This window comes from Oenanthe melanoleuca, chromosome 13 (genome assembly GCF_029582105.1).
Source record: "Oenanthe melanoleuca isolate GR-GAL-2019-014 chromosome 13, OMel1.0, whole genome shotgun sequence".
Lineage (NCBI taxonomy): Eukaryota > Metazoa > Chordata > Aves > Passeriformes > Muscicapidae > Oenanthe > Oenanthe melanoleuca.
In genome coordinates, this window is record NC_079347.1 from 322,175 (window position 1) to 347,097 (window position 24,923).

The window sequence follows — 24,923 nt, forward strand, 5'->3', positions numbered from 1 at the left end:
ACAAACAGTCCTTGACCCACAAGCATCCACCTCGGCCAGGCTGGAGCTACGGTTCAGGGCAAGTGGTGCAATCTCAGGTCCCAGTCTCTGATGATGGTCGTGAGGCAGATCAGAGAAAACTTCGGACCGACTCTTACAAGTGCTCCAGTAGACACTGATCAAGAGCGTCCTCATGCCCAAGGAATGCCATGGCAGGGTCTCTCTGTGAGCTCCAGGCGCTACTGCACAGCAGCAGTGTCTGTGCTCGAGGACTGTCAGACAAGTCCGTCCAGAGCTAGGCTTCCCTTGCTCGACAACTGCCTCGACAGATTTTTTAAGAGTTCCAGCTCAAAACGTTGTGCTGCAACACAATGCTGTGCTCACGATACCGAGAAAATAAGTACAAGTAGTCTTTTAGTTACCATCCATGGAGGAGTCTCCCACAGCTGAAGAAGGTGAGCTGGCCTTAGAAGCACGTTGGGCACCAATCTGTGAGACTCTCTGTCAGGGGACGGTTGTCATGACAAACTCAGGAGCTCTCTATATTCTGATCTTGAAGTTTGCAGTTTATTGTAAAGGATGTGGGTATACAGGGTCCTGCTGTGAGCTGCCAGCCACAGCTCAGAGCAGGACGGAAAGAGAGTGCGGGTTAGAGATAGAAGTGAGAGGGTAAGAGCAAGAGAGTGATTTTCCCATTTGCAATACAATAAGTCTTCTTCTGTGTTGAATATTCTAATTACCACTAACCAATCTAACACAAGATACAAATCCTATAGCATTTACATATAGCCTATAGGAATCATTACATTACCATAATGTGTTATACTTTAAACCCTAAAAACTACTATTTGGAACCTAGCAGGGTCTTCTCTGACCTTTGGACCTGCTCTCCAGCAGAAGACATTGTCCTATCAAGAGGGGATTACTTTCAGCTGGCCATCCTATTGTCTTCTAGTTATTTAGTAACTAAGGTTTGGTATCTCAAAGATGACTTTCATTTCAATCTTGCTTGTGGTTTCCATATTCTCAAAATCTTTTGCTAAGCACTCATATTTATAAGGTTTTCATCCTTCCCAACAGGTTGCCCTGCATGTGCGGCTACGAAAGGCGCCATCACAGCGTGTAGAGCCGCCGTTTGCTCTGCCCTGGTGGCAATTATCTGCACAACAACATCGGTAGGAATAGATGGTGCTGTCACTGGGGTTGGCTCTGCAGGCGGTGGGGGGGCAGCGGGTGCGATGACGTCAGTGGGTGACTGTCCTGGCCCCACTGCCTGAGGGATGGGCACTGCAGGCTCCTGCGGGGCGAGTGGGGGAGGCTGATCTGTGCCGCTATTTGCAGTGGTGATCGGTCACTCCAACTCTTTTGGAGGAGAAGAAACAGGCGGCGTGTGATCTTTGGGCGCTGGGTGCTTCTCATGAGGAAACTGTGGGCGGGGAGTCTCTGGATGGGGAGTCCCTTGGCTTGGCAGATTCTTGGAAGAATTACAGAGCGAGAGACTGCCTTTGATTCCTGTGCATTCCCGGACTGACAGGCAGAGTCCTTCTCCTCATCTTCCACCATGCTTTAATTAATAATTGCCCAAGTACCCAAGAGAGAGGAAACTAAATTGTCCCCTTCCGTAAGGGCATCATACAGTTGGTCTCCCAGCTCTCCCCATGCTGCTCGAGAAAAAGCCACTTCCAAGCCTTCCAAAACATCCTTCCAAATTGAAAGTATGGTTTCATCTCGCTTGGTTAAATGACTCCCCATCGTTATAAAGTTTCCTACCTAGCTGCTAAGCTAAAGCGGGGAAACAAAAACAGTACCTCTCTCCAATGAGGGAGCTCAGCATGCTCCTGCTGTGCAGCTCCCACTGCTTGGCTTCCTGAGGATGAGTCCTGGGCAATCTCAGTCGAATTCAATCTTGGTGGACACCTCCAATTGTCGCTGTTTGCTACGAGTGGCAAATAAGAGCAACACACTTCTTGGGTGGAATGAAAAAAGCACTTTATTAAAACCCGACCTATATTTATAGGACTGTTTGTGAATCTCAAATGGGACAGCAGTTCATTGGGCAATAGGAGAAAACATCCCATGTCACGTACATCATGCACTGTCCCATGGTCAACACCAGGTGCTAATCTTATGTTTATTAATTCCTTTCTATTTGCAAGAAAGCTACCACCCTGGGAAAAATCCTGACTGGAGCTGAGAATGTGCCATAGCCTGAGAAAGAGACTCAGAACCTGAGAAAAGGCCTGGCTGAAATTTGCCTAGGCCTTCAGCAGTGTCCACAAGCAAGTCCTGGAGAAGCGGATGATCCACAAAGAACTGGTGGAGGAGGAAAAGCGACTGGGCAAGATGTTGGAAATAGAGCGGGAGAAGGGCTTGGAGGTACAGGAGAAGCTGGAGTGCTGCAGGAAGCAGGAGCTGATCAGGTGGGCAGAAGGCACCCTCTTCCCCAATGAGGCATCCAGCCCATTCCAGCCACAAGTCCATGCAGCATTCTCAAAATGGGGAGCAGGTTCGGTCCAGAGGGAACTCTTCTGCTCTCGTACTCCCAGAGCCAGACAGCGTTGTGAAGCAGATGGAGCAGAATACAGAGGAGTGAGCGCTGAGGGCTGAGGAGCTGTACCAGGAAGGCCGGAGGCTGCTGGAGTGCCTGGAGCAGATGAAGAGGGAGGATTGGAAGGTGGGAGCAGGGAACGGGGGCCTTCAGGGACGTTTTCACCTGGCTGGAAAGAGATTGGCAGTGCTGGATCAGCCACACTCAGGGAGTGGGCACAGCAGCCAGCAGGATCAGAGCTCTGGTCCCATGGGGACTTGGTGGCATCCTCGGGAGGTGGCGCAAAGCCTCCCTGTCCTGAGTGAGGAGGAGGAGGAAGCAGCACTCGGCAGGGGCTGCAGGAGCTTCCCTGGGGCTCTGTCCCACACCCGGGGCTGTGTCCCACCCTGGGGCTCTGTCCCATCCTGGGGCTCTGTCCCATCCAGGGGCTCTGTCTCATCCTGGGGCACTCTCCCCATTAGGACCATGAGGCTGCCTTGGAGGCAGAGCAGGAACAACTGTGCCTGGAGAAGGAGAAGGAGCAGGAGCAGGCCCAGGACTGGCAGGCAGAGTGGGTGTGTGGCCCAGGCACGTGCTCCCCTGCCACCATCCCTGTCCCCAGCCCAGCAAAGGGGCAGAGCCCTGTATGGGGGAGGTCTGCAGAACCAATTCCTGGAGCCAGGGGATGTCCTGGAGTGGTGCCGGCAGAGCCAAAGCCACAGCCAAGGGCTTCCATAGCTGCCCCAGAGGGAAGCCTAGCACTGTCCCCTCTTTGGGCAGGATGCTCTCAGGGCCAAGAGGAACCAAGAGGCTGCAGACTGGGAATGGAGGTGGCAGGATCTGGAGAAGACACTGAGGAAGGCTGAGATGGAGCAGCAGCTGAGGCAGGACTGGCTGCAGCAGGTGGCCCAGAAGGAACAGCACTTGGACATGCAGATGGAGAAGGATCACCAGGAATTCCAGAGGGTGCTCAGGTGAGGTACATGGGACCGAGGAATGGCTCATGCCATGGCCAAGGGGGCTCCCAGTTCCAGCTGGTGGCTCTGGACGCTCCAGTGCCAGCCCAGGCACTGTGCCAGGTGTGGGGGGCTGTGGCAGGGTCCCTGAGCCAGCCCAGCTCTCCCACAGGGCCCACCAGGAACAGCTGGAGCAGGAGAAGCTGCAGCAGGAGCAGAGGGAGCTCTGGCAGTGCGCTCATGCCAAAGATCTGTGGCGGCAGATCCAGGAGCTGCGGCAGCAGTGGCAGCGCGAGCAGGCGGCTGTCATTGAGGAGGGCTGGCAGCAGGAGCAGGAGATCCGGCAGTGCAGCCAGTGCGTCGCCCAGCTCAGGCAGCAGAAGCTGCAAGAGTTCAGGTCAAGGGGCTGCCAGTGCTGCTTCCCTGGGCTCCCTGAGTCCTTCCTGGTGTCCCAGCCTGGGCCACCTCCCAGCTCCCTCTGCATTCTCAGCAAATGGAACCTACTGCAGGGCCACGGTGCCAGATCCATCAGGAGCCTGAAGGATTCTTTTCTCTACAGAGCCACTGGAATTCCTGACAAATATTGTGCCCAGATGGAGTGCAGGGCTCGGAGCCAAACCAGCGCAGCCCCCTCCTAGGCCCAGCCCAACGAGGAACCAGCTGGGATTCCCCATGAGTTTGTGACTCCTTTTAGTGCTGGGTTACAAGTTGGGGTGTAACCAAACTGTGTTCTACTCCCATCTCCATCATCCTGATCAACTTTTAATGGATGGGTCACTCACTGTAGCTGCCCAGCGCACAGCTGGGTGTTAGATAAGGGAAGGAGGCAAACTCTGCAGGGCAGTGTTTTTTTGTCTTCCCAAAATGACTCAGCTGAGGGAATTACACCCAGCCTTAGGGGTCACCTCTGCCCCGGGCCATCATGGCTCAAAGATCCCAGTGGGCAGCCTGTGGAGACCTAGGGCATCAAGGATTGCCCAGAGCATCCCATGAGTCATAGGAATACAGAATTCCATGGTGAAATTCCCTGCCTGTAGCTGTTTTTTGGGGGGCTGGATGCCTTCCAACCCCCGGGATCACTACTCAAAGTCCAGATAGCTCAGAACTTCGGTAGCAGAACCATTCAGCTACTCGCTAGCAAAGGATAAAGGCTTGAGGCCGCGTTGCAACAGTTCTGAAGATAACTTTATTTCTCCGAAGGGAAATTGCCAACAATGGTCTAATTATATCAGACAACAAAGGGTATTTATAGGTTTCTAGAGGATTGAACTTCTAACCAATAAAAACTACAAATTACAAAGTAACCAATTATCTTAAAATTCTAAGAAAGAAAAGGACCAATTATTGTAACACTTTAAGAACCAATAGAAATCTTAAGAGAAAACAGGAGTTTCGATAAGGGAGAGGGGCCCCAGTCTTCAGGAATTTCTTTGTTTTAAGGGATAGAATCCCAGGGGCCTATTTTAGGGGAAGTAGAATCTTCTACACCTGCCCTGGGGGAGGTACTGAACATTGCTGCCTGAATGTGACCATATATCATCTGGCCTCGTTGGGGATTTCGGATACCACCGCAGCTCAGGGGAGCCAGAGGAGGACCAGACCTTCCACAGGACCTCTGCTTTTGACAGGACTGCATCCATCACTTCAACACCCCAACCAATGGGATGCCAGGTTGTACTCTGCCTTTGTGGTTTTACTCCAGTTTTTCTGTATCATTGCATTTACTGTAATCTTTCTATTAAATTGTAATTCTGACCTAAAATCTCCCTCAAGGTAATTTCTCCTGCTGGTTTACTTTCAAACCAGCGCATCCATTGACTGATTTTTCCAATAAATTTATTTCCAATAAATAAATTTTCTGAGCAGTGTTTTCCACAGGGCTCTTGCTCTGCTCTCCTCCTCCTCCCAGTGCTCCCAAACCTGTGGTTTTACCAGCAGTATCATGTAGAGGAAATGGGATGGAAAACCCACCTGTGCCCGAGCAGCATGGGGATGGGAGTTGAAAGGAACAACAACCACCACAGGACATTTTACAAGGATTAATCTACTCCAATCTCCCGTGGGCAAGTCCTCAGTCAACAGGAGGGATGATGTTACTTCCCATCCTCTGGAAGGGACCTCCAGGTCATATTTACAAGGAGTGAGCTGTGAGTGCCATGAGCAGAAATAGAGGGGCCCTGGCTCCTGCCAGCTGGGCCAAAAGGACACTGGGATCCCTTGGGCTGAGTGGATCCACGACCTGGCACTGCAGAGCCACAGCAGCACGTGGCTTTAGGTCACCCCAGGGCACAATGTCCCTGAGGCCATCGAGATCCATACGGACAGAATCCATCTCTGTTCCTGAGGTGACAGGGGGATACCAACAGGGACTGAGCTGGGAGGTGAAATGACCCCAGCTGGGAATGGCCAGAACAGCCTCTTGGGACAGGCCCTGAGGCCCCAGGAGTCCTTGGCACTGATTCTCTGAGGAGAGGGGATTTTGGGGAGCCCAAAGGGCATTGCTGGGCTTTGGCAGAGCTGCTGTGGAGATAGAGGGAATTCCACAGCTCAGTCCCTGGGCTCTTCCCGGACCCCTCTGCTGTGGGTGCATGGACAACAGGGACCGATGGCCACAACAACAGGGCCCTGTCAGCAACATGGCCCCAACCGGGACTGCAGGACTGGGATGAGCCATGACCTGGGGAGCTGGGAGTGCTCAGCCAGAGCTGCTGAGTGTTCAAGAGCTCCTGGTATGGGTTTTGGTTTCATAGTGAGTCTGCTTGGTAATCACAATATGGATGTCAGCATGAAGGCACTGGGAGAAGAAGGGGGAGAGGGGCTCCTCTGGGGTGGGTGCAGATTGAGTAAAACCAGTGGAGTTGGCTGGCAGCTCTGGTACACCAACAAAAGGGTCTGAGAATAGGTGAAAGGGGTTTGGGAGCTTTGGCTGGGTGTGGGTTCTTTCCATCTGAGACTTTTTAGGAGCTGCCTCATGGTGTCATGAGAGGCTGTGAGCTTGGATTTGGGACTTCTGCTGGGTTGCATGATGGAGCTCTGACTACCTTCCCCAGCTGTTTCTGCTGCTGTGAGAGGATTCCAGCTGCCACTGCCACCTCCTCTGCTGCAGGTACATGGTGCCAAGCACGAGTGTGCAGGGACAATACCCTCATGTTCTTCCTTGTGGTGCCAAGGCCATGCCACAACTTCACCAAAGGAGAACAAACAGCCCTGAGCAAGCCGGAAAATTCTGTTCTTGTGTTGCTGTTTAATCTGTTATGCTCTAAAAATTTCCTAGCATTTATTTGTTATTTCATTTCTTACACTTTTGCCTGGAAGCCCCATAATTTTCAGTTACAGCATTTCAAGGGAGGCACCCTCTTTCCATTTCAGGAAAGTTCCTACTTTGCTTGGAAAATGTTTCTCTTTTAAACCACAACGTGCGGAAGAGCAGTGCCCGGCTCAGTGTCACGGTGCGCAGTGAGTGCCAGGATGGGCATGGGGAGCCCCCACAGCCCTAACCAGGTCCCCCCAGCCCTCCCTGAGTGCACCTCTCCCTCCCTGACCTCCCTCCATTGTCCACAGATCCCACCATACCTGCCTGGGTCCTCATAATCTTCCCTGTGGATCCCTTCAACCCTCTCCATGTGCCCCCTTGCTGAATCACCCATCCTTCCCTGGGTCCCTTCCTGCCTTTTCAAGACTCCCCCCACTATCTGTGCCCCCTTCTTCCTCATTGGGATCCCCCACCCCTCTCTGATCCTCCTGCTCCCTGAGTCCCCCACTCCTCCCATGTCCCCAATCTCTCCTGTGTCCCCCCGTAGGGGTCCCTGTCAGTGCAGCCCCCCGGGGCACAGGTGGCACTTGGGGACCGCCTGGTGCTGAGCTGCACAGTGGCCATGGGGACAGGTCCCCTGTCCTTCTTCTGGCACCAGGGAGGCTTGGGGACACCACTGGGCACTGGTCCCCGCCTGGAGCTGCAGCATGTTGGGGACAATGACAGCGGCCACTACCAGTGCCGGGTCAGCAACGGGGACAGTGTGGCTGAAAGTGTCCCCCTGAATGTCACCATCCTGGGTGAGCCGGACCCCCAGAATGGGAGTGACCCCAACCATGGCATCACCATCCCACCCTGCCAGGTGCCAGCCCTGTCTGTGTCCCCGCAGTGCCCGTGGCCAATGCCACCATCACCCCCGGTCCCCCAGCACTCCAGGTGCGCCCAGGTGACCCCGTGACCCTGCACTGCTCGGTGCAGGTGGGCTCAGCCCCTGGCACCTTCACCTGGCTGCACAACGGGAACGAGGTGACCCAGAGCTTGGGGCCATCGATATGGGACATTCAGGCACCTACCAGTGCGTGGCCACCAACCAGCTGGGACAGGATGCGCACCGCATGTTCCGGGCACTCAGCCCAGAGCTGGCCCTAGAGGTGACACCACAGGGAACCACTGGACACCACTGGCTCACAGGTGGGGTCACACAGGGTCACCAGGTGTTCAGGACCACCGGGGCTCAGGGTGACCCTGCTGTGTCCCCCTCTGTCCCCAGCTGTGGCTGTGAATGTCGGCAGGACCCTCCTGTACCTGTACCTGCTCCTGCTCCTGGCTGTCATCAGGGGCTGTCATGATGGCACCGCCGGGGTGGGTGACCCATGAGGAGCTACCAGGACCCCACGGGCAACTGCAGGACAGCACTGACATCTATAAGAGTGTTCTGTGACACTGGAGACACTGGGAGTCCCCATCCCATGGCTCCCGTGGCTGCCCATCCTGCCCAGGGTGATGACCATGAGACAGGGGGTTGCAAAGGGCACCCAGTGTTCCCCTTTCCCCCTCCCAGTGCTCCCAGTATACTCATGGCTCCCCACCTCTCCTCCCAGTGCTCGGGGAACCCCACATGTCACAAATGGCCCTGGGGGGTTCCAGAGCCTCCCCCTTTTCCAGGGCAGTCAGGATCAGGCCATGGCAGTTGAATTCCCTCTGTCTCCACAGCAGCTCTGCCAAAGCCCAGCAATGCCCTTTGGGCTCCCTGAAATCCCCTCTCCTCAGAGAATCGGTGCCAAGGATACCTGGGGCCTCGGGGCCAGTCCCAAGGGGCTGTTTTGGCAATTCCAAGTGTTTTAAATGCTCCAAAAATGAGGGAAAATTTCCTTCCTATACCCACAAAACTCTCCCCCCTCAGCCTGGGAACGCTGCTCCCCCAATTGGCTCATCCAGGTGCAGAATCCCCCCTGCTCCAGAGCTTCTATTTCATGGAAAAATCGAAGAATTGGGTATTTGGGTCAGCTGGGACAGAGCCAAATCCCAGCCAGGATTTCTGCAGGGTTCATTGGCCACAGGCAGGTCCTGACAGCTCCTCACACCCCTTGGACTTCCAGAGCTGGCAGCAAAACTTCCCTGCAGCTTGGAAATCCCTGGAATTAATCAGTAATTGGACTTAACCAATCTGGAGTGAAGTGCAATGGTGGGAAGGTCCAGAGGGATCCCTGAACCAACATCCACACTGGGATTTGAGGGACTATAGGCCAAAAACAGCCACAAAATTTAAGAAATTTTGATTTTGAGGGGGAAGATGTGCTTCCACACAGCAGGAATATCAGGAATATTCCCATGGGAAGGTGTTTTCTGGGTCAAAGTTACAATTTTGTGTGTCAAAAAGCAGTAGCTGGAGAACATGAGATCCAGGAACCCTCCACCCCGCCAAATTCCCAGCAAGGGCCATGGGCCCATTTTTCCCCCAGTCACACCCTCACCAAGGGGCCCTCCACTCCTCAGGACACCCCAAACCTCACCACACCCTCAGCAAGGGATCCTCAGCCCCCTCAACACTCCAAATTCCCAGCAGAGGCTGGGGATCTCAACCCCTCTCATGAAAACCTCAGCAAGGGACCCCCCAAACCCCAGCAAGGGGTCCTCTCCCTGATCCAAAGAAATTCATTTAACTATTAAAGTACCCCTTCGTTCTGATGCCTAAAGAGGCTGACCTGGAACAGAGGCTGGACAGAGTTAAAAGAATACAATTATAATTTATTAAAATGCTTCCAATGATACACCTTGGGCAGTACAAGAGGCTACACCCAAGATGGACTCAGAGTCATGAGTTTTCACAGTTTTAGAAGTTTTGGTCCATTCATATATTGGGGTTAATTTTCCAATTCCAGTTCCAGGTTATGCAATCCCATCCTCCCAGATTGCTCTCCTCAATTCACTGTTCTTTGCACTTTTTGTATAAATTATATTTTTTGAGGCTGAATCTGTAGCAGTGTCCTTGGTCCTGGGGCTGGAAAATAATTGTTTTGTCTGACTGAACTGTGAGGAGACTTGCTAACACTTTACACGACGTTCAAAGTCACACACTAAGACAGTGCAGAATCTGGAAAATATGAAAACTAAAATTTAAGGCATAAATTCCGATCTCGGGAACGTGCTGGGGGTGTCCCTGCACGAACACGTTCGATCAGGCACTGCTCCCTCGGGTTTACAGACATCCTAATAGTCACGAGACTTCCCGAATCCCTCCCAAAATCCCTCCGCATTTTGCACGCAGTGAGTTACGTCACTCAGAAGTTTTTCGGATTTTTGTAATTTATGTTTTCCATGAAGTAAAATTGCCACCTTCTGTTCGCTGTTCTGAATTACACCGCGTATTTTGGGGGGCTTGCTTTGATTTTATACGATTCCATCGTTGTTATAAGAAAATATTATATTATTGCCTTTTCGAAAATAATAAAATGAATGCTATATGTATAATGTTGGAAAACTTTGCTGTATAAATATACTTTATTTCAGTTCTGCGTGTGCGTGGCTCTGGACTCCATTTCCCTGGGGGCACAGGGCGTTCCTGGGGACTGGTTCAGTGCGTCACTTCCGCTGCGGCTGCGCTGACTCGTCGTTGCAGCGCTGGCGGCGGCAGGGACGGTGAGGGGCGGGAGGCTGGAGAATCTCGGGGCTGTGTCCTCGGGGCTCTGGGCGCTGAGGGGGCGCTGGGAAGGGTCTGTAGGAGAGGCTCGGCCGTGGGCTCTGAGGGGCTGGGAAGGACCGGCCGGTTTCTGGCGCTGGAGCGTCAAAGTCGGGCTCTTCCGCGGGCAGCGGTGGGTGAGACCGGGGGTTCCCTCCTGAGAGGCGTTCCTGAGCTCCTCTGGGCTCCTGGGCTGCGTGAGTGGGCAGGAGCATCCTATGCTGTGCGGCTGCAGCAGGGCAGGGCTGGGGAAAGGAAGGGGCTTCTGGCACCGCACTGGGACGGGCTGGGCAGGCGGGTCCGTGCCGAGCCCACGGGGTTCAGCGAGACCAAAGGTGCTGCACCTGCACCGAAACACCGCCAGACTGGGGGAATGGATGGAGAGCAGCCCTAAGAAGGATTTGGGGGAGATGGATTAACAAAAGCTCAGCATGCCGTGGCTGAGCTGACGTGCACTGGGGGCACAGAAAGCCAACACTGTCCTGGGCACATCCCCAACAGCTTGGGCAGCGTGTGAAGGGGGGATTGTGCCCCTCAGCACAGCGGCTTATCAAGCCACTGCCTCCTAAGAGTAAAATTTCTATTTCTCAGATTGTTGTGGGGTTTTTTGTTTGTTTGTTTGTTTGTTTTTTGTTTTGTTTTTTTGTTTTTGGTGGGGTTTTTTTGCTAAATGTTTTAATGCTCTTTTTAGAGCATATAATTTACAAAATTGAATTAACCAATTTGAGAGTAATTTTTTTTTATATATAGTCTGCATATTATTTTCATTAATTAAGGCATATCCTGACATTCTTTTTCCTTGTAAACATTTGGATGAACTATTAAGATATATCTTCCTTTTAGGAGGGCTTGTTCTGCTAGATTTTCCCTCCTTCTGGTATAACACCTATTCCTAATGGTGTCTAAATACTCTTTTCTCAATACGTTATTACTTATTTCAGGAATTAGTAAGATATTTCCCCTCCTGGTTTTACTTTTAATTATTACACCTTTAATGACAGCAACTTCAAATTCCTTTTCCCTTGCTTCTGCCATTTCTACAGTGTTACTACACACATCACATTTTCTTGGAACATTTACTACACAAGTTCTTTTTGTTCCAGTATTTACTATAAATTTTAATACTTCCTTTTGTGGGCCTGTTTTCAAAGTTAGTAAAGGCTTTAGATGATAGAGCCCACGATCTTCCTGTTCTTCTTCTAGATGTACCTCCCGAACTACTCTCAGATTCTTTCCCAGGTGAGGGCACCTCCCTCCACAGTGTATCTTTTCTTCACAGCAGAAACAGGCATTCTCAGCTTGCTCCTGGTATCTTGACTGTGCCAGGGCTTCAGCCTTTCCCTTCTCCTGGTCTCTAAAACATTAATTTTTAGGAGTAGGGGTATGGGAGGGACTATCAGGATGTCTCTGGGTTTCAACTGAACTCTTAGCACTTTGATATGATATTCTTCCTTTAAAGAGGGAGTTCCTTTGGACAGGGGGAGCCGGAGTCACTAAGGGAACAGTGGCAAGGGCGGGGTTTAGTAATAGACCTGAGACTGCCCAAGAGAGAGAGAGGTGGGGGCAGAAGTCAGCACTTCTGGGGAGAGTGGTTGGAGGCGGAGCCCGGCTTCCGAACCGCCAAGGAGCCTTCCATCAGAAACCAGATCAGTGCACGGACTGTGCACACGTGGCTCATGGCGCCCGGGACCGCGGTGCCTGGTAGAGACAGGGGACAGGCAGAGGAACCGGCGTGGATTGTGCTGGCACGGGCGGGGAGGCCAGGGCAGCCGGGGCCACGGCTGGAGCAACCTGCGAAAAAAACCCGCAGCAGCCTGGATCGAGGGTGGGGAAGGCACCGGGAGAAAAGCTTTGGGTGCCGAGGCTGGGGCTGGGGAAAAACTGGAGCCAGTGGGGAAGGCAGTATTTCTCGAGGGTCCCACTTTTTTTTTTTTTTTTTTTTTTTTTTCTTTTCTTTTCTCCTCTCCTCTCCTCTCCTCTCCTCTCCTCTCCTCTCCTCTCCTCTCCTCTCCTCTCCTCTCCTCTCCTCTCCTCTCCTCTCCTCTCCTCTCCTCTCCTCTCCTCTCCTCTCCTCTCCTCTCCTCTCCTCTCCTCTCCTCTCCTCTCCTCTCCTCTCCTCTCCTCTCCTCTCCTCTCCTCTTCTTTCTCTGTCTCTCGGGTTTTTGATATTTTAAAAACTTTTACTTCTAGGGGTTCTGTATCTCTTGCCCAGCATATGGCATGCTTCCCATTCTTTGGATCACTCCATTCTCCTGAATTTACAAATACATTCAAGGGCTGGCAAATCTAAGCCTCCCAGGGCATGTCTGCCAGCACTTTTCCTCTCCCTTCTTTCTTCGAACCTATCTTACTTGCTTCTTGTCCTATTTTTTCAGGACTCCTCCCGTTCATCCCTGGCCTCTGCGTCTCCTTTCTAACCAATTTCTCTGGTAACTTCAACATCACTTACCCCCCACAGCAAAGAAAACCCTTACTTTCCAACAGTACAATCCAATCCACCTCTTTCCAGAAAATAAAGTTTAAATTAACAATGTATATACATTCATTCACACGCAGTTGATTTTATTTCTTCAGTATGTTTTTCTCACTAATTCTTACTCACAACAAGACAACACAAGACTAAAGTACCTTTTCTTTACTTGTTCTCAAATTTTTTTTGGACAATTCTGGATGCTCTTGGGAATTTTATCCCTCAATCCAGCAATGTTTTGGGGCCCCCACTCTTGTCCTAGTAGTGATCCCTAGTAGTCCACTACTGTGAACTGTGCTAGGAAACCCTTGGCTCCCTTTTTCTGTTGTATCCCAGTTCTTACATGAACCCTGATTCTCATCTGAACCTTTGGTACCTGGGTTATGTGGTTTTCTAAAAAACTCCGGCCCCTGACTGTTTAAATAAAATCCCTTTGACAAACGCCCCCAGCCCCTGACTTTAAGTCCTTTCAACAAGCACTCCCAGACACTGATTTTATTTAAAAGTCCCCTCTTCACTCACTTTGTTTCTTCACCTGTTGCTTGTCTTGCGAGAAGTCCGAACTGAGGTTAGAAGAACTCTGTGCTCACCCCGTAACTATGTTACATCTCAAACAGACACCACCTAACCAAGCGATACTCACAGTCTGCTGTTCTTGCCTGGATCTTTATGCACAAGAAATTACAGGTAATTTACTGAAGTTTTCCTCCGGGAGCTTGAATTCCTTGCCCGTGCCTTATCTTTTGATTAATTTACTATCCCAGCAGAGGGCAAAAGTCACCTGAGGCCACCGAAGACGGGGCACCTCCCCAGCATCAGTTGTTCTCCCCTGAAAAATGGAAATTCATCACATTGAGATCACCAGTTTTGTCATCAATTACCACAATCGGGTAGGTTAATCAATAAGGCAATTTGTTAATTCATTGATAAGGAACAGGCAAGCAGTGCTGGGGACACGGGGAGTCTGCACTCCACAAAGATGTCCGTTCTACCCCTGGTCACTGCCCCTTTTCTAGGCAGTTTCTTTTTGAGTGGTGTCATGCCTACTGTGCTGGGGTACAAGTCCGAGCAAGCCTGAACATGTTGGCTAGTTCCCAAGCAGCAGCAGCTACAAGCCTCCACCAGGTCTGGACAAGGCTCGAACATGTTTTCAGGTTAGACTCTTAGCAAGCAGGTAACAGCCATACCAAGCCTTCCCATGTTTGCACAAGCTTGCATTTTCCTTATACATAAAAGGTAGATATAACTCATAATTACAGTGGCAAAAAATACATAACAGCAAAAGCCAGTATTTCACAGCAACGTGATTTTAAGAAATATAATGAAATTATTATATTTTCCTCTGTCTCGTGTCCATGCTTTACTTTAAATTCAATATTTTTGTTTATACTGATCCCATGCTGTGTTTCTATAATGACACAAATCATTATGTAACATCTCACACTACTATAACATTTTCTAGCAGACTTTTCAACATGAAAACAGACTTCAAAGGTAATCTTTCCATCATTTGTGGGCAAAGGGAACAGAAACAGAGCCACAGACATGGGGGACACTTTTCAAAAGTTTTCCGGCACCCTCAGGGGGGCAGCGAGGGCCACAGTGGCAACTGCTGTCCCTCCAGTGGTCTGTGATTTTTTTTCATTTTTCTATCACGTAGGTACCGATTTTGCGGCTACCATGGCATCCCCTATGGCCACTGTCTCCCTGGCTCGCTGGCTGTATTTCTCCCACAATTCCAGGTCGTGGCTCCACGGCTGCTTTTCTCATATGTTCCCCAGATCTTCAGACCATGCTCCGCGTCTGCTTGGAGGCAATTTCTCTTTTACTTTTCCCAGCTCTTGGCTGTTCCCTCACCCACGGTTTTTGTGACAGCTGTCCCCACAACTCATTCATGCTCCTACACTCAAAGTTGCAATATATTTTCTGGGCCATGACCTTTTCTTGTTTCTTGCCATCCTGCAGCTGGTTGTAGCAATAGCCTTTCACTACTTTGTATATTCCGTTTCTGAGTCCCTTGGTTTCTTTTGACCCATCACTTACAGCATCCCAGAGAGTTATTCCCAGCCTTTCCCACTTGAGGGAAACACTTCTGGGGAGTGTTTCCTACTGTCAAAAACACTCTTGGGGGGGCAAAAAAATCCTCTCTCCTGACCCCATCACAAGAGTCTTTTTAGGACCTCCAGGTCATACTTCACTGCTCTCTTAGAATAAGCTGGAGGACATTCAGCGTGTGTTGTAATTAGGTAGATGAGGTAGAAGAAATGAAATCAGCATACCCTGCAAACCTCCTTCCTGCTAGTCCCTGGTTCATATCCTCCTTCCGGTCCTGTGACCTTCCCCTGTGACCTTGCAGCCCACCAGGCTCGGGTATTCTGATCCTAGTCCCCCCTGTGTCCTCATCGCATTGGCAGCCAGCCAAGGCCACTCCCATTCCCCTCTCCTGAATACCTGGTTCGGAGAGAGTCTCGCTCTTTTTCCGGCCATACCATCGCCATGGAATAAACTGAGTTTGAAAGAGCCTCCTTTGTATCCTTTTCCATCCATGCTATGATACTTTGTCTGATCTTAAGTAATTAGGAAAAGACACAAAGTGTCTTTATGTGGCCTGTTCTTCTTTTGACAGTGCCTTTCCCATACTTCCGGCACCAGCTGCTCACCTTTTGTTAGTGTCCCTGCTGCAGTGTACATATTTTTTCCAGAGTCTTTCTCCTGGGACCCCTCTTTCTCCCGTACTCCTTGGAGCCGCCCTCCGACTCCCCCAGCGCAGTCCTGCAGTGCTGATCTCCGACCGGGCCTCCCGCCTGTTCACTCCGCAGAGCCCTGCAGAGTCCAAAGGGTCCGATGCTCTGCTTCATTATTACGGTGTTAATCACATCGTGGAGTCACCAACATGCAGGAACTCAGGACTTCTGAACAACTAACCAATGTGACTAAACAGAAGCCACTTTATTTTACATTATGCTCCACTTATACGTTCCAAAGCTATTGTCCATGGGATCACACAGTACTTGACTGGTGCCTCTGTCTTGTCCATGCGCTCTACTCACACCTGTCAGGAAATATGATTGGTTACAGTCCAGTGCTTCCAGGCCCTTCTTTATCTTAGTTCTTGCAATCTTGTATTCTGTTTTTCAGCCTCTTCCTTCTTAATTTAGCACAACTTATGTTTCAGTAGCCCCAAGAAATTCCAGAGTGAATGATAAGAATACCTAAAAATGGTTTGGCTGGAGCACACTGTGGCCTAAGCTGTTCAAATACATTGTGACAGTGGACACCCATGGGAACCAGGGTAGGGACACACGGCGGGGGTGCCCTTGGGCAGGGGCCCCCAGTGCCACAGCATGCTCTTGTAGATGTCACTGGGGTCCCGCTGTCACATAGGGTCCTGGCAGCTCCACATGGGTCACCTGGGGATGTTGCAGGAGGTGCCCAGAGCAAGTCTCCGGGGCTGGGGACCTTGATGGGGGTGACACCCGTGGGTGACATGTCCCTGTCCCCCTCCCCCCATACTCACCCCCTGCCCGCTTGGTGCCCATGACATGGGTGTCCAGCACCACCCCCTCTTCCAGGGAAATCCTGTGGTGATAACGGGAGGCCCTTCATGGGGTCTGGGGAGGGGGAAAGGGGACTCCCAGCAGGAGCCCCCTACTCACCTGTCCTGGAGCTCCTGAAAGCTGCAAGGAAAAGGGGGAGGGGGTGACTGTGGGTACCCTGAGACCCCTGAACCTTCCTGGGACCTCAGCAGTTCCAACCACCCACGGGACCCCCAAATCCGCACTGGAGCCCCAATTCCCATTGCACACCTGATTGCCCCCGGACACTCCAAGCACCCCTGAACCCCCCAGAACTTCTGCACCACTGCAGTGCCCCCAGAGCCCCCAGTGTCCCTGAAATTCTGAACACCAAGCCTAGCCAGGAGGGGTAGCCCCCAAACTCCCCCAGGATCCCAAAAAGATCCTTCCAACATGCTTGCACAGCCCTCCATGAACTCCCCAAATGCTGCAGGAGCTCCCAGTGCCACCCCAATGTTCCTCAAAGCACACACAGGGATTCCCATGGAGCCTAACCAAGACCCTCCAAATTCCCCCCCACAACCCCCAGGACCCCCAGCCGAGGTCACTGTGGGATCAGTTTCCCCAGCCCAGGGGCCCTGGGTACTGCCTCACCAGATCTCAGCCCCCACTCTGTGGGCTTCTCCTCACTCCAGGACCTCCATGCCCCTCACTGTCACCCACCCCGGCGGTGCCACCAGTGACAGCCCCCAATGACAGCCAGGAGCAGGAGCAGGAAAGGAGGGTCCTGCCGACATTCACAGCCACAGCTGGGGACAGAGGGGGACACAGCAGGGTCACCCTGGCCCCGGGGGTCGCGAACACCTGGTGACCCCGTGTGACCCCACCTGTGAGCCAATGGTGTCCAGTGGTTCCCTGTGGTGTCACCTCCAGAGCCAGATCTGGGCTGAGTGCCGGGAACATGCGGTGCCCATCCTGTCCCAGCTGGTTGGTGGCCACGCACTGGTAGGTGCCTGAATGTCCCATATCGATGGCCCCAAGCACCAGGAGGGGACCCCAGGTCACCTCGTGCCCATTGTGCAGCCAGGTGAAGGTGCCAGGGGCTGAGCCCACCTGCACCGAGCAACGCAGGGTCACGGGGTCACCTGGGCACACCTGGAGTGCTGGGGGACCGGGGGTGATGGTGGCATTGGCCACGGGCACTGCGGGGACAAAGACAGGGCTGAGGCAGGGGGCAGGGGCTGGCACCCAGTGTGGTGGGATGAGGGAGTCTGCGTGGTGGCACCTGCAGACAGAGAGGCTCCTTCACCCAGGACAGTGACCCCATGGTACTGGGGGTCATTGTGGGTTGTGGGATGAGGGCATGTGATGGATGAGGGGTGGGGATGAGGGTGAGGTGAGGCTGGAATGAGGGATGCTGTGTCCAAAGGTGGGGATGGCCATCACCTGGTGGGGGGCGTGAAATGGCATGGGTGGGATGTGATGGGTGTCATAAGGCACATCAATGGGGGCATCACCCCAATTCCAAGGGTCTCAGTGCCCTGGAAGGATCACGTTCAGCAGGGTGAATGTGATCTGATGTGGAGTGTGGGATGTGACAGCTGGGTTAGGGATGCATGGCTTGCATGTCCTGGGTGGGTATAACTGGAGCCAGACAGTCCCAGTTCCCCTGGTCTGTGACACCCAGTGGTGGGGGCTGTGGGCTGTGCAGGGCTGGGGATGGTATGGGGGGATGAGGTGGAATGGGAATGTGTGGAATTGGGGATGCTGTGGGTGGGGTCACCCCCAGCCTGAGGGTCCCGCTCACCCAGGACAGTGACGTTCAGTGAGGGGTTCTTGACGACCCATCCCTGGGGACACATGGAGAGGTGTGAAGGGAATGAAAGGGAAGATTTTGGGGACCCAGACAGGGATGGTCTGACCTGTGGATATTGGAGGCACCTCAGAGAAGGAAAGGTGCCCAATGGAGTAGTGCAGAGATCTGGTGAGGGATGCAGGCACCAGGAGAGGCGATGCAGGGACCCAGGGAGAGAGCTGGGAAGGCAGGGCGGCACGCAGAGAATTGAGCAGGGATGGGAGACCTGGGAGGATTGTGGGGCCTCCCCGTGCCCATCCCCACACTCATTGTGCACCGTGACGCTGAGCTGGGCGCTGCTCTTCTGCACAGCCCCCAACTCGGAGCGCACCTCGCAGCTGTAATTCCTCGAGTGGGTGACCCCCAGGGCAGGCACCAGGAGCTGCGGGGACCCCTGTGGGCCCCCCACCAACTGCCCGTCCTGCTAGAAGCGGTACAGGAGGGGGGCTTGGGGCCACAGGGGGCTGGTAGTGCTGAGGCAGCTGAGATTGAGGGGGGACCCCTCGGGGGGACCGTCCAGCACCAAGACAGGCTTGAGTTCTGGGAAAGAGATGGGGGTGGGGACTGTGACTCTGAGTCCATTAAGAAGTGGCTTTGGGAGTGTCAGGATATTGGGGTTCCAGCTGTGGGGGTGCTCACCGTGCACTGTCACTGTCACCGGTGCTGACAGTTTTGCTCCTGTTTGCACAAAGCCCCCACAGCGGTAGCGGCTGCTGCTCTGCAGCTGCAGGGGCAATAGGGACAGATCTGTGTCCCTGAGGGACCCTCTGAGCTTCTCATCCTTATAAAATGTCACCCTGGTGACAGGGTTGTCCTGCCGGCCCCGGCAGTGCAGTGTCACCGTGTCCCCCTCCAGCAGTGCCTGTGCTGGCACCTGCAGCACCAGCGGGTCTGTGGGAGGGGAGGGTCCTGTCACACTGAGGAGCCCGAGACAGGTCCAAAGTGGGTGCCCACGGCACCGGGGACATCTGGGTGGAGTGCCCACTGCGTAGGAGGGTCCCAGGGACACCAGGAGCAGTCCCATGGCACAGCTGCCCTGTGTGCAGGGGACAGGCTCTTGCCACACGAGGGATGTGCGTCTATCCAGGGAGCGGAGCTCACACAGACCTATGAGAGAGCCACCCCGAGCATTTCAGATTCCCCCCTCACCATTTAACACCATCACAGTGGGGCTGAGCCAACTGCTGGGACTATGACACATGTAGGTGCAACTCTCGGTGACAGTGAAGCTGTCGGGTCCCTCCTGCCCCCAGCGCCGCCTGTCCTTGTGCCAGGAGGTGTCACTGGTGGTCCCTGAGCTCTGGCAGGTCAGTGTCACCTGGTCCCACAGCACTGCTGGTGTCCAGGGGTCCCCACCAGGACCTGAGTGCTCTGGGCACCTGCAGGTGAGAGGGGACACCAGCCTGCCAGGGCCACCATGGGGCTGGGAACAGCGGGGCAGGGACATGGCATCCCCCGAGAAGTGACCAGCGAGGCTGAGGGTCTGGGCTGGAAGGGAGAAGGGACGGGGCTGGGTGGGGGTGACCCTGCAGGGTCAGCAGTACCTGGGGGACCAGGGGTGGTGTCTGTCCCCAAACTGTACCCACGGGAACACTGGTGTAGCATGGAGGTTTTGAGCACAGAGACACCTCAGTCACCCTGGGCTGAGGCAGGAGATGGGGACACTATGGACACCCCATGCATGCACAGATCACATCCCCCAGCCCTACAGCACCTGTCACCATGACCACATCCCCATGGCCCTGTGCCCGTGATCCCATTCCCATGGTATCTGTCCCCATGCCTCTTCTGCATGGGATGTGGCCCTTGTCCCTGTCCCTGCATCCCTTTCCCCACAGCTGCCCCAGCCCCAAGGCTCCTTTGGCCACATCCCATCTCTGTCCCCCTCTTCCCTTCCCCACATCCCAGTTCCCCTGTTCCTGTCCTCTTGGCCATCCCACAGCTCTTGTCACACTGGGGTGCATGCCCATGCCCTGGCTCTGCTGGCTTTGGGGACCTCAGGGGACCCCACAGCCCCCCTGTGCCCCATCCCCACCACTCTCTGCCTCACCAGGGCCCATCCCTGAGCCGTCAGGCCCGTGCCTGGGGCACTCACCCCACAGGAGCAGCGCCACCTTCCCGGCCATCCCGGTGTCCCTGGCCATGGGCACTGGCTGTCACCCGCTGCTGTGGCCACCTGTCCCCTGGCTGGCGGCTCTTTGGATAAAGGGACAGGAAGCGAGGTCAGATCTCATCTTCATGTGTAGGTGGCCCTTGGTGGGGGCAGGATGTGGACAGGATGGGGGCAGGGTGGGGACCTTGTGGGACATCGGGCTGATGGTGGGACATGGTGAAGACAGGATGTTGTGGGAATTTGGAGGCTGAGGTGTTGCAGGGAGTCAAGGATGGGTATCCAGGGCATGTGGGTCCCAGGGTTGGGGGCGCAGGGGAATAAAAGGGACCGTCGGGATTGGGGGTTGTCGGGGAAGAAGCAGCCCATGGGATGGGATCAAGGCAATGGTGGTGCCGGGCAATGGGAGAGCTGGGGGGGGGTCCCCAGGGAGGAGAGACCAAGGAAATGGGGATGTCAGGGTTGGGTTCTTGGGGAATGGGGATGCAAGGGATAGGCAGTGGCTGGGTGGGCACAGGGATGAAAGGTCCTTTACAGGGTGCCTCAGATTTTGGTCTGACTCAGAGCCCAGCACAGCCCCCATAGGGTGCTCATGGCCAGAGGGACACCCCAGGCTTGTCCTGGGAGGTTCTGTCTCTCTGCCACACACACCCCTGGACTTTTTCCCCTCCCCTCATTTCCTGGCTCACACATCCCAGGAACACCTGAGCAGGTAACAGCTGAGGGATCCCAGGTGGGAGAAAATGGGTCTGAGAGGTGCAGGTAGTGTTTGGGGGGCTGTGGGGAAATGGGGCTCTCTGGCCATGCTCTGCCAAAATTTTTGCTTTCTCTTTCCTGCAGCAGAAGGAAGAGGCTGTTTATGCTGGGGCCAGGACATGGATTCTGTCCTGGGGGACACATCCAGAGGGGTCCTGCCCTGAGGGAAAAGGGCTCCTCTGGGCTGTTGGCGCCTGGGTTTATCCTGGGTTCTTGTTCCAAGGGGCTCCTCATTCTGGGGGTGCCATGTCCTTGAGGATTCCTGTCGCAGAGGTGGCACATCCTGGGCCCCTCTGTCCTGGGGGTCCCTGAGCATTCCTGCTGTCCCCAGTGGGCCTCTGGCACCTCTGGGGTGCCCATACTTAAGGTGATGCCTGTGATGACCTTGCCCTGATGATGGGAAATCCCAGGTACATTTGGTTCCACATCAGTCTGTGGAAATGCCTGTGTGTCCCTCACGGTCTGATTCCCTGATAAATCCACTGCACCCTGCCCTGAATTCCCCTGCCTGGGCACTCCCTGCTCCTGCTGTGACACCCCTGTTCCCCAGAGCCATGTGTGGAGCCCCTGCTCCATATTTCCACACTTTTCCCTCTCTGCTGGTGTCTACATACAGAACCCAAGCATTCTTTCTGGGAGGTTCCAGCGGGCTGCAGGTTTTGTTGGAGGAGGACAGTCCTGGTCAGGTTATTGAGCAGATCCTTGTGGGATTTGCAGCAGTTCTGGGGCTCTCTCAGTCCCTTGGTGATAGGCACAAAATGATCAATTGTAGCATTTCTGGACTGGTTCTCTCACAGCTGCCCCTGCAGGGGGCGTTTCGTGCCAGCCCTGCCCTGAAAACCATCAAAGGCCCTCACAGAGCCACTGCTTTGGCGCACACTGGCTTTTGTGCTTCTTGCAGGGCTGAGCAAACCACAGCAAGGCCTTTTTTCCCCACAGAAAGAATTCTCACCTTTGCAGCAGCTCGAAAGCTGCAAGAATCAAAGCCAAGGGGGTGGGGGGAGCCTCAGGTCCCTGGCTGCCACCTGGGGCTGGCCAGAGCAGGGCTGGCCAATGCCCATGCCTATGCAGTGGTGCTGGGCCATGGCTGGGCACCACACTTGGATGGCCACTGGCTTCAAGGAGCAGGAGCTTGGGAGCTCCTTTATGATATAAACAGGCCAGGAGACCTGCTCCTTTATAAGGACTTTGCTGGAGATCAGCTCCAGGTAGGGAACCCTAACAACTGCATGAACAGCTACATGGACACAGAAATCACAGCTCTGTTTCTAAAGCAAGATGGGTATTACATATTCATGAGTCACTAAGAAGCCTGAAGTCATTCTTTTGTTGTAAGGGGGGTCCTGATGGTAGGATGCTATTCAGGTCACGGTGAAAAGACAGAGCAGCTCCTGCTGGTAACCTTGCCTTCTCTGTTATTTTTCCGAGCTGTAGAATGTTTTTTTCAGTCTTAGATGTTATTTGGGCTCCTTGTTTTAGGGGTTTCAGCTCTGAACGGTGTCCCAGCTTTCTCTGCATCTTTCATTTGCATGTACTCCACTGTCATCACTCCTCCTCCTCAGTAAAAAGGCGCCATTTTAGGGAAGCAGCGAGGGCATTAACCCGACAAGAGGGTGAAAGGGATATGGGATAAGACAATTTGGGGCCGAAAACAGGGTGAGGCCAAGATCTTAACATTAACAATTAACATTACAGGCAACCGGGAACATTTATAAAAACATACAACTCTAACTGCTGTAGAACCTTCTCAGGGGGATGTCCCCTGGAATTTTTATCCCTGTGAAACCACCTGCCCTGCCCGGGATCCCAGTGCGGGGCCGAAGCCACAGGCAGCATCCCCCTCCCTCCTTCAGGAGCAGGAATGGGGTCGGGGACGGGAACGAGAGCAGGGATGGGGCAGGAGCAGGGAGCGGGACTGGAAACAACAGCCGCCCCACAGGGACAGGAGCGGGGAGCGGGGACGGGGCAGGACCAAGGACGGGTTAGGAGACATAGGAGCAGAAGCGGGGCTGCGTCCGGCGGAAGGGACGGGAGTGAGTGCGGGATCAGGAACGGGGGCGGGAGAAGAGCCAGAGGCAGTCCCGAAGGGACAGGAGTGGGGAGCGGGGACGGAACCAGAGACAACAGAAGTCCTGCAGGGACAGGAACAGAACTCCCTCTGAAGTATTTATTCATCACGCTTCCTGCCTGAGGCTCCATTCCCCAGCTGCTCTTGCCGGCTCAGATCCTGCAGAGGACAAACCAGAATGGAGAAGTCTGGGACAGGATTTCTCCCAAAACCCCATAAACCCCAAGTGTCCCCACCCCTCAGGACAGAAACCCCGTGGGGAGATTGTGGGGAGCAGGAGAGGGAGGGGGAAGCCCCCCAAGAGCTTCACAAGTGTTTCATGGGGAGGGTCTCATCCATCTCCTGGTTGCCAGCACTGAGGCCCTGCAGGGGTTTAGGATGTAGGGGTGGGTTTTGGGGTGTTTTTGGGGTGTCTGTGCCCTCCCTCACTGACACCAGCCCATGTCTGTTCACCCCCATTGAGCCCCGCTGGGGCTTTTCACCCACAAAATGATCTTGGTGGGCTGTGGAATGGGGCCGAGGTGCTGCATCTGTGTGGGTTCCCAAATGGGGATTGAGGGCTCCCAGATGGGCGGGGGCAGCCAATGAAGGGGTGTAGGGTGGGCGGGTCACACCCCGAGTTGGGGCACCCCAGAGGTCACAGAGGTCACAGTGTCCCACTGAGGACAGAGGGGGTTGGCAGGGCCCCCATGCCCGGGACAGGGATCTCCAGGATGTGCCCTACCCTGGACAGGGACTTCCTCAGGGAATGTGTCCAGGGACCCTGCCCAGAGCCACCATCCCCCAAGACAGGATCTTCCCCACTGGGACGTGTCACCACTGGGACAAAATCTGCCCAGAATGTGTCACCCCCAGAACAGGATCCCCTCAGGCAGGACCCCCTGGATGTGCCCCCCAGGACAGAACCCACCCCTGTGTGACTCTCAGCACAAACAGCCTCTTCCTCCTGCTGCAGGAGAGAGAAAGTGAAAGTGTTGGCGGGGAACAACTGGACACTCCCATTCTTGACATCCTCCCCACCCCTCCCTGCAGACCCCTCACCCTCTTTTCTCCCTCCCTGCGGTCCCCCAACCCATTCCCTGCCCAGGTGTTTCCCAGGATTTTTAAGCCAAAAACAGGGGGTTAGGGGGCATTGCACAAAATTGAGGAAAATAAGGAAAACAGAGAAATATAGAGTGAAAAAAGGCAATGACAGGGGAGGGCATAAAGGCAGAGATGTCCAGGGCTCCCATGTGATTCCTTCCCAGAAAATTAGCACCACAGGAGGGCAGCTCTGGGTGCTGGGTCACCCTAAAATCTGCAGCATCCAGGGAAGGAGCTGTGCGCCACGGACCTGCCCAGCCACTGCCCATTCCTGGCACCCCCATTCCCCTGGGAACCCAGCCATGGGGCCCCCTATCCTTATGTCCCCTCTTCCCTGGGACCCCCATCCCAGGACTGCCATTCCCCAGGTTCTGCACGGCCCCGGACCCTCATTTCCAAGGAACCCTCTCCCCCAAATTCCAGCCCCTACAATCCCCCTTCCCTCACAACCTTCATTCCCACAGGACACTCCACTCCCCCTGGGCCCCCCCCTTCCCCCAGGACCTTCATCCCTGGGACCCCCACCCATAACCCCAAGTCCCTGGGACTCCCATCTCTGAATCCCTCCAGCCCTGATGACCCCAATTCCCATTGCACTCCCATCCCAGGTGACTCCCCCTTTTCAGGACTCCCATTCTCCCACGTCTCCTGGGAAATCCCATTTCCCTGGAC

At 54.1% G+C, this 24,923-nt stretch overlaps 1 long non-coding RNA gene and 1 pseudogene across 1 annotated transcript; one reads left to right on the top strand and one right to left on the bottom strand.

Annotated features, from left to right (window-relative positions):
* LOC130258910 (zinc finger protein 721-like) overlaps positions 1 to 24,923 on the bottom strand; it is a 415,188-nt pseudogene that overhangs the window by 225,808 nt on the left and 164,457 nt on the right.
* Positions 10,302 to 14,199, top strand: LOC130258694 (uncharacterized). Its single transcript, XR_008841531.1, has 3 exons — positions 10,302 to 10,354; positions 13,422 to 13,551; positions 13,629 to 14,199. It is a non-coding gene; the product is annotated as an uncharacterized LOC130258694 (long non-coding RNA).